The following is a 10,026-nucleotide window of genomic DNA, read 5'->3' as shown; positions in this document are numbered from 1 at the left end:
GCGAAGCTCTCTCTCGTGGCGACGACTGGACGACCGCCGCCGCCGCCCTTCGCCAGGTCTTCTTCGGGCCCTTCACCGGCGACGAGTACGCCCACCCCTTCTCTTCCCTTCCTGCTACGCGAAACTGAGCATCCAAACCCTATCTTAACCTATTTGTATTCGGATCTGATATAATTACAGGAGTATACATGTGTTATGCCTACTAATTCGATTATGTTTCAAAAAATTATCTGGTGTAGTGTATGTATACACCCATGTCCTTTACTGGGCCGCGCCTGCTGTGTTTGTGTTCAAACCTTAACCAAGGCCACAAGGGGGCAAGTGTATTGATTTACCTCGCTGGCTTGACTGGGGGATAATGATTGGGAAATAGCTTACTTTGTTGAGTGAGAAGCTCATTTGAAGATCTACCTTTTGCTGTAAATAAATCATAAGGTGTAATGTATCTTGCCTGTTACCGGTCTGCCAGCCTATTTCTGTTCATCTTTGAAGTAATAGCTTGTTTTCTCCTATCCGATTTGCCTGTACAAGTCTGCTGCGCCATACTCCGTCGTTGGTGCCTGAAGCCTCGTCGACTCCAAGGTGTGTGCCCACACTCCGCCGATGGTTCCGTCAGCCTCAAACACCACTGGCCTGAACCCCTTGTCGAGGGCATGCTTGCAGGCTGCTAGGCCGCTCACGCCTGCACTGACAATTCCCACCCGCTTGCTATCCATCCCTTGCGGCTTGCTCTGCTTCCGAGTTCTTGGGAGGGACGGAGGAAGAAGTGATGCGGAGGCTGGTGGTTTTTATACAGCTTTTCCGTTTGATTCTCTGGATAAGTTAGATTTTTTTTAGATGTTAGATATTTTCAGATGGGGCCAATGGCCAAACAACCACCACTTGCTGTTTTCTTTGGTTGCATCCTGGATTATTCCTGTCAGTGCTGTTGTTTTTGCTGTGTTATTTTTTCGTATTCAGTAGGAACCCAAGCATGCATCTGATGAGTAGGTCTCTTTCCGAGTTAAAATATCTATATCTAGATAGACGCCATCTGATCTGTACTTTTTTTTAGAGAAGGTACATTTAGATATAGGTGACATTGTCAGCATTGGTCATGTTGGTGAACATCAACTAGCTTGATATCTGACATGATCATTTGGATCCATTACCATTTTGTATTTGTAATAACACCCTATTTTAGTTGAAAGAAACGTTTCTGTTTTGGTTCATACCATCGCATCAATTTTGATACTGACCCAGGCTGATTTACTCATCAATTGTGTACTACTGTAATTGAAATCCAATTAAAAACAAAAATCCACATCCAATCTAAAGTCAATACAAGATGGTATCCAATCCAACCCCATCCAGTCGTTTAGTAAAATCTTAAGTTGATCCAATAATCTCAAAACTTTGGTATTTAAATCTTCAAACTCACGTTCATATTAGTCAGCATCAGGGAAACTAATTTTGATGTCGATAGCATTAACCATCAGCCATTGATGTTTCATAAACCAAGGTTGTATGTTTTTTATGAACAAAACTTATCGTTGAAGCTATCACTTAGTTTGTTTCAGAACTGTGCTAGCATCTTGCAATCAGCAGCTCTTGCTTATGGCTGACTGCCTCATAGATATGATTCCAACACTACTTTAATTACCTGCCTAATTAGCTATTAGGGGGTTAGGTGCAGCTCTGTGCATTTTAGAATACTGCTTTAGTGAGCACCTAGCAGGGTTCTAGGTCATATCTTGGCTGTTTTTCTAAACACTTGTTGCTTGAATCTTACAACCACATATCAACTTGCTGGTTTTTGCCACCGCTCCCTGCCCTGCGCCCTGCCGCCTGGTTCCGCCTTGCCCTCGACTCGTCACTTTATAGGACAGCAATGTGAGGCATAAAAGACCCTTCTTTCCGTATCATGTTCGTATATCACGTAACCTAGCTAGACGTCTCCCGTTCCATAGAGATACGGTTGGAAATATGCAGATTTTTGCATATCTATAACCGTATCTGTTTCGAATTGTCCACATTTTTTGGACAACCCGAGGATGTGTAGATGTGGGTAGTTTCCATGCTCTACTCCGATCCGTGATAGAGTTTCGGCAGCATCTCCCTGTTGTTCTCCGGATACACAATCTCCCTTCCAGGACGTGTATTTGGAGAACAACGGGGAGGTGCCGCCGAAATTCTATCTCGGATAGGAGTAGAGATGGAAACTAACCCCATCTATACATCCTTGGGTGGGATTAGGACCTATCTTCACCTATTAGATAGTATAGGAACGTGTAGATGCAACGTGATTTTTTATATTACTCGTTGATATGCTAGAGGATGGATGACCGTAAGTGGATGTGCACGGGCCGCTCTAGTCAGACTTCGTTGACCGCTGAATGGATTGACAAGACCGATGCTTTCTTGGAATGGGCATTTGCAAGGGTTAAAGGAGCTAGTGTCACTTGGTGTCCCTGCAGCAAATGTGCAAACATGCATCGGCAAACCAAGGTGGTCATGGGTAAACATCTTTGCAAGAATGGATTTACGGCAGACTATACTAGATGGATATACCATGGTGAAGCAGATCGTGGGAGAGACGAGGTCGTGAGACAACGCATCGAGGAATATGATGGGGATGCCGGGGTAGGAGACATGTTAAATGACTATCATGAAGCACACTTCAATAAAGGACGTAGGGAGGAGGAGCCAGAGGCTACCGTAAAAGCGTATTATGACATGTTGTCTGCGGCACAGCAACCCCTTCACAGGCATTCCAAGGTTTCTCAACTGGATGCCATTGCACGCCTAATGGCCATGAAGTCCCAGTTTAGCTTGAGTCGAGACGCCTTCAATGTTATGGTCACAGTTGTTGGCAGCCTGCTCCTGGATGGTCACATCTTGCCAAAGAGCATGTATGAGGCACAGAAACTCCTTCGTGCACTTAAGATGCCATACGAGCAGATACATGCTTGTCTGAAGGGGTGCATCTTATTTAGGAAAGAGTATGCGGAAGAAAAGTACTATGTGAAGTGCGAATCATCTAGGTTCCTAGAGGTAGACTCTGGTGATGGTTAGAAGAGGCAACTCGCAATCCCCGTGAAGATCCTACAGTACCTTCCTTTTATACCGAGGATCCAACGGCTTTACATGACTGAGGAATCCGCGAAACAGATGACATGGCACAAAAACGGACGTCGATACAATCCTAAGAAGATGGTACACCCATCCGATGGTGAAGCCTGGACAAGGCTTGATGAGATTCATCTTGAGAAAGCTCTAGAGGCTCGTAATGTACGTGTTGCACTGGCAACAAATGGGTTCAATCCTTACGGAATGGCGGCTGCCCCGTACACCTGTTGGCCCATGTTCATTATCCCCCTCAATCTCCCCCCTGGCATCCTCTTTCAATGACAGAACATATTTTTGTCGTTGATAATTCCAGAACACCAGGGGAATAATATGAGTGTGTACATGGAGCCTCTGATTGATGATTTGGTCCATGCTTGGGAGGAAGGGGTATGGACATATGACCGAGCTACAAAGACAAACTTCAAAATGCATGTTTGGTACCCGTACTCCCTGCATGACTTGCCGGCATATGGGATTTTCTGCTGCTGGTGTGTTCACGGGAGGTTCCCATGCCCAGTATGCAAGGCTTCTCTGATGTTCATTTGGTTGACGAAGGGTGGCAAGTATTCTTCGTTCGACAAACATCGACAATTCCTCTCTCCTGACCATCCATTCAGACTAGACATCAAGAACTTTACGAAAGATGTCATAGTTACAGACCCTGCACCGCAGATGATGACAGGAGCCGCGGTTCGTGCTCAGTTAGACGCTCTCGAGGTCAATAAACAAGAAGGTGGTTTTGTGAGATATGGCGAGCAACATGCTTGGACTCAGAAGTCGTGCTTGTGGAACCTCCCCTATTTTGATGATCTTCTTTTTCCACATAACATTGATGTAATGCACACTGAAAAGAATATCGCTGAGGCAATTTTTGGTACAATCATGGACATTCCTGATAAGACAAAGGATAACGTTAAGGCTAGAGTGGATCAAGCGAGGTTATGCGACAGACCAAAGCTGGATATGGCGCCTCTCAGAGCCGGCAAGTCATGGAGAAAGCCTAAGGTCGATTTTGTCCTGACGAGGGCCCAAAGGAGGGAGGTACTAGAAAGGTTCCAAACGTTAATGTTCCCTGATAGGTATGTAACGAATCTGAAGAGGGGAGTGAACTTAGCTACTATGCGAGTCAATGGGCTCAAGAGTCATGATTACCACATATGGCTTGAGCACCTACTTCCGGTGATGGTTCGAGGCTACGTCCCTGAGCATGTCTGGTAGGTGCTAGTGGAGTTGAGCAATTTCTTCCGCCAGCTTTGTGCCAAGGAATTATCTTGTACCGTGGTTGCAGAAATGGAAAAAATGGCGCATGTGTTGCTCTGTAAGTTGGAGAAGATTTTTCCACCCGGCTTCTTCAATCCGATGCAGCATATGATTCTGCACCTCCCGTATGAAGCACGAATGGGGGGGCCTGTGCAGGGCCATTGGTGCTATTCAATTGAGAGATGTCAAAAGGTTCTTCGAACTAAATGTAAAAACAAATGCGAAATTGAAGCATCCATTGCAGAGGCATATATTCTAGAGGAGGTTTCAAACTTCACAACAAAATACTATGCTAACAACCTTCCTAGCGTGCATAATCCACCTCCTCGTTACAATGCCGGTGAAGATGAATCGAGCCTTAGCATTTTCCGAGGGCAACTCGGAAGTGCAAGTGGTGCGACCCACAAGATCTTGAAACATGAAGAGTGGCGCGCTATCATGCTGTATGTGTTGATCAACCTATCCGAAGTGGAGCCGTACATGCTGTAAGTTCTCAACAAACTTGTTCTCAAGTAGTCACTATTCTATGTCCAACTCCTATGTTTCTCGTTGGTACAGGGAATTTCATCGTCAATTCTGGCGTGAATCAAGGGAACCTACCCCGCAGGAAGCTAAGACCCTTCTCAGAGAGGGTGCGGGAAATGGAATGCCCGATTTCATTTCTTGGTTCAAACAGAAGGTACAGTCCAATTTAGCTCGTACTTAGTTTGACATTACAAGATGCTCGTACATGCGAACAGTGTTCGCCTACACGGCCGTGTAGACCGATTACTCGGCGTGTAATCGCTACTCGGTAGCTGAACGTGCAGTTTAGGCCATAAACGGTAGGTTACACGGGATCGCCGTGTAAACGGTAAAAAACGGCCGTGTAATCGGTCTACACGGCCGTGTAGGCGAACACTGGGTAATATTTTGAAAATAAATTATTTTCAAAATATTACCAATGTTTATGATGTGTAATAAGTACCATTAGATTAGTTGTGGAATATACTTTCATAATAAAAATTATTTGAATATACAAATATTAATATTACTTTCTACATACTTAGTCAAACTTAAAAGAGTTTGACTCCTCGATAAGCGACATGTGCACTTATTTTAGGATGGAGGGAGTATTTTATTAGGCACTTAGGCTATTAGGTCTAGCACTTAGGTTCTTAATTCTATATTATTGGACTAACCGTTGTTGTGTAATTCTATATTATCTATGTTATCGGAATATATACACAGGTTATTATAGTTATTTTTACAAATAAAGTAAAAACGAGTAATCCGTGTCAAACCGTGTACACGCCGGGTACACGGTCTAAACGCTACACGAGACCTCGCCGACTGTCTACCGTTTACCGTTTAGGAAAACATTGCATGCGAATAATATAACGAACCACCCTGCTTGAACTTGTAGGGCCAAACTGATGCGTCTATGAGTGCCGAGTTGAGATAGGTTGCCGATGGCTGTGCCTATAGGGTCAAGTCGTTTACCGATTATGACGTGAATGACTATCGCTTTCACACAACAAGCCACGAGCAGAGTCGGCCCAATCGAAGAACCACAAATACCGCAGTTTTTACGCCGGGCATTGATGGGGTCGAGTACTAGGGAAGACTTGAAGAAATATACGAACTCATGTTTCATGGTTGCAAACCTCTTAATCCAGTCATATTCAAATTTCATTGGTTTGATCCATCAGTAGTGAGACGGACCCCTAATCTTGGGCTAGTCGAAATTCGACAATCATCCGTCTTACCAGGAGACGATGTCTATATTGTGGCTCAACAGGCCACGCAAGTTTATTATCTCTCATACCCGTGCCAAACCGACGACCGTCTTAAGGGTTGGGACGTTGTGTACAAGGTATCGCCACATGATAAACTACCTGTACCAAACAATGAAGATTACAACATAGACCCCAACACATATGACGGAGAGTTCTTCCAAGAAGATGGGCTCGAAGGGAGTTTTGAGATAGACTTAACCGAAGCGATCGGAATGGAAGTAGGCAATGAAAGGGTTGCTGACGAGGACGCTGGAGATGAGGTTCGGAATGTGAAGGACTTAGAATTACTTCAGCGATTACATTTAGGCAATGACAGTGATGACGACATTCCCGATCATGATGATTATATCGACACGCGTGATAGTGATGATGAGACTTATGATCCAGCTAATCCCGATCATGATGATTATTTGTAATACATGTATGAGCTGTACTAATTTATTTATTATTTGTCATAACTTTCTAAGTATGTTTTGTTTATCTGTGCTGATTGATTTACTCTTTTTAATTGCAGGTGATTGAACAATGGTGGACTGTACGAGGAAGATCGCGACGCTTTACGGAAAGAGCAGAGCTTCAGGGTCAGCTTCAGGGAGGGGTTGAGGCAAGGGTGGAGGGAAGGGTAAGTGGAAGGGTAAAGGGGCGAGGCCCTCATCGCCTATAGCTCCCTCGTCATCGTCTGAGGAGGTACCTTCCACGCATGCCTCTGGTGACGAGGAGGAGGTACAGGAGGAGCAGGAGCAGGTGGAGGAGGGGCAGTGGGTCCCGAGGTCTGGTTCCGAGGTCCCTCGACCCTCTCGAGGCAACCAATACCTTTTGAGAGACGCCCGATGGTTTGACCCTCTGGGAAAAAGTAAGTAACTTTAGATGTTCTCAATAATTTTTCGTTTGATATGTTGAAAATTACAATGGAAACTAATAATTTATCTTAATCACTTGGCAAGGGTTGGATTCAGGTCAGTGGGGGTGATCACAACCGCAAGGTCAACAGCATCCTTGGCCTTTTGTGCAGGCTAAACTTCCCTGGCTTAGTGTAGTTCCACGAAGAGCTGCAGCCGGCCTACATGTGGGACCACTACGTCGCTGCCCCCGACACCGCTGATTGTGACGGTAGGGTATTCCCCAACAAGGCGGAGCGGGTGAAGGACGAGCTGTGGGTAAGTATTCCTCGCACTACATTGCTCAATACATCAAATTCACTAGACATTCTTGAAGTAATGACTGTATACATCGCGTCTATATGCAGGACTTCTACAGATGCCAGGAGGGGTACGAGGCCAAGGTGGCCTCCATCTCTGAAGAAGCCGCCAAGAAGCTCGTGAAGGACATGCACTACGAGGCGAGCGTCCAGGCCATCATCGACTACTATGCTCAACACAGACGGATGAAGGTTAAAAAAGAAGAGGCAAGAACAATGAACCTGACCCGGGAACAATTCTTGCAGGTACATATAGAACATTAATACTTACTTTTTATGAGATTAATTACGCTTAATTTCATTTTTTCATGTCATACACTTGATCACGTAGGTGCCTCCATACTGGTGCGCCCAGCATTCCTAGTGCTGGGAATACATGGTGGACAAGTGGTTGGAGCCCGGGTGGGTGGAGACGCACACCGCTTGCCGGGACCGGCGTTTGCTGATGCCATGGGCATCACACCATCAAGGCAGACTGAGCCTCGATGAATACAGGGAAAAATGGGTACGCGAATTCATTTCTTTATTCTAACACTCAATTATGCATAATTTCTAATCATTTTGCATTTTTGCCACAGTCGTCGTCACATGATGCCCAGCCTTGCTCCCAGTTCAAGGCATGGGTTCTGTCCAAAAAGGGCAAGGCGATGGCAAACATCGACTTCAACCCGGAGGACCCGCCCAAGGCGTACAATGATCCCAGCATCCACAGCCGCGTCAGTGAGTACACAGCGATGGCAAGGCAGGTTCATGGGTCACAGTTCGATCCGAGCACCCAGGATCTTGATGGAGAAATCGTGATGAGGGTGGGAGGAGGCAAGAAGCATGGGAGGTACTGGATTGGCGACAGTACAATCGACACGGCCTCTACTCCCACTCTCTCCTAGATCTGAGCAAGGAGCACGAGCACGAGCCCGGCGATATGCCCTCGGCCAACCGCTACACAGTACCAGATGGAGGCTCTCCAGGTTATTTCTTATTTATTCATCGTTTGTTGATTGTTACGTACTTTAGCTTTGCATTGTAACATTGGGATGAAATGTTATAGGCCCGGGTGGAAGCAGAAATGAAGCAACGGGAGGAGATGGAGGCGAGGATGGTGGAGATGGAGGCGAAGATGGCGTCCGAGTGGCAGAACATGGAGGAAGAACAACGGCGGACGATGCAGAGGATAGAGGAAGAAAATCGGTTGAGGATGGACCAAATGTTCCAATACATGCAGAATTTTGCATCGAGTATGGGTCAAGCTTTGCCACCGCCACCGGTGCTATTCCCTCCACCTCAGCCACCCACAACTACTCCTGTGAGTCACTTGACACCTTATACTGCAAATTGAATACTTTGACTTAGAGAACTTTAGATGTTAGCTCAAAATGACTTAGAGAACTTTAGATGTGAGAACTTTAGATGACAGGAGGTTTTATAGAGGTTTATTAGGGAGATAAGCTAGGGTACGGAGGTGGCGTGCATGACAGCAAAAGCATAGTACTAGTGGTAGAAGTGCCTGTATACACACATGATAGGATAGAAGCATGCATGGCTGCTGAGCAAGGAAGCTATCCACTGCATAGGTGGATGTGGTGCCGGCCAGCCAAAAGCAAGTCTTTGCTTGTGTGCAGGAGATGCCGCAGCTTCCTCTCTCTGACTCTCTCTCTCTCTCTCTATAAGTCCCTACCTCTCTCTAACTCCCTCTCTAATTTCTCTGTGCTGACCTCAGAGAGAGAGAGAGAGAAGGAGCGTGCATTAGACTTTCTTGTTGTAGTTGACACATTATATACCTACATGCCTCTTCAAATTATATAAGTACATGTCTCTTCAAATTGCAATCAAAACTTGCAATTTCCAATTTTTAACCCAAGCCCTTCAGTGACAGATTAACCAGCTGCTGCTCGGGGGAGGCATTGCTTTGCTGGAGATGCTGGCTAGAACGTAGGACCTCCATGGTTTCAGCAACCATTGCCTTGAGAGCATCTGTGAACTCTAGCAGGTGGAGTACCTCCGTCTGGTCCATCTCCATAAGCTGATCAGGTGGGGCATTAGCAAGTGCAGTGGCTAGTGCCCCAATTTGAACAGGCTGTGAGACACTATCATCTCTTATTGGCATCACTCCTATCTCATGTGGAGATGGCATCACAGCCCCAACACTATGCATGCCAGGATCAGGCATTCCGCGTCCAGTGGGATAGCAGTAGCCACGACCACCTGTAGGGGACATCCGCAACATGTAGAAATTTTAGGCCATAATTCAACGAATGACGATGGGGTGATACTCCCAAGAGATTTTAACAGGACATATAAGTGTTTTCTTGCGTTTGTTAAGTTCTATACGTACTCCCACTTTATTAGTTTAATAATATATATAGTTATTTCCTGGCAGCAGCACAGCACACAAAATTTAATATAAATTCTCCCAAAATTTAATCAAATAGACTAGAAGCTTCCCATGCACAAATACAAGTTTGTACTATATATACTTACGTGCAAGTATTTTTTGAAGACACTACTTATACTTTCTGATTGCAGTGAGTTTTTTATATCTGCAGCTTACACATGCAATCTCTTCTCTTTTGTGCAGAATCAATCGGCGGCGTCAAATAATCAGTCTCAAGACCCAGATTTGTCGCAGTGGTACCAAGGGCCTCCGCAGTGATTGCATTTGCCTTTGTGGCTTATTGTGACTTA

General features: G+C 45.5%; 1 protein-coding gene across 4 annotated transcripts in view; it reads right to left on the bottom strand.

Annotated features, from left to right (window-relative positions):
• The window catches only part of LOC136483533 (uncharacterized), a 68,392-nt gene that overhangs the window by 33,794 nt on the left and 24,572 nt on the right, over window positions 1-10,026 (bottom strand). The window lies entirely within an intron of this gene.

This window comes from Miscanthus floridulus, chromosome 9 (genome assembly GCF_019320115.1).
Source record: "Miscanthus floridulus cultivar M001 chromosome 9, ASM1932011v1, whole genome shotgun sequence".
Lineage (NCBI taxonomy): Eukaryota > Viridiplantae > Streptophyta > Magnoliopsida > Poales > Poaceae > Miscanthus > Miscanthus floridulus.
This window is presented reverse-complemented; position numbering and strand designations above follow the sequence as displayed.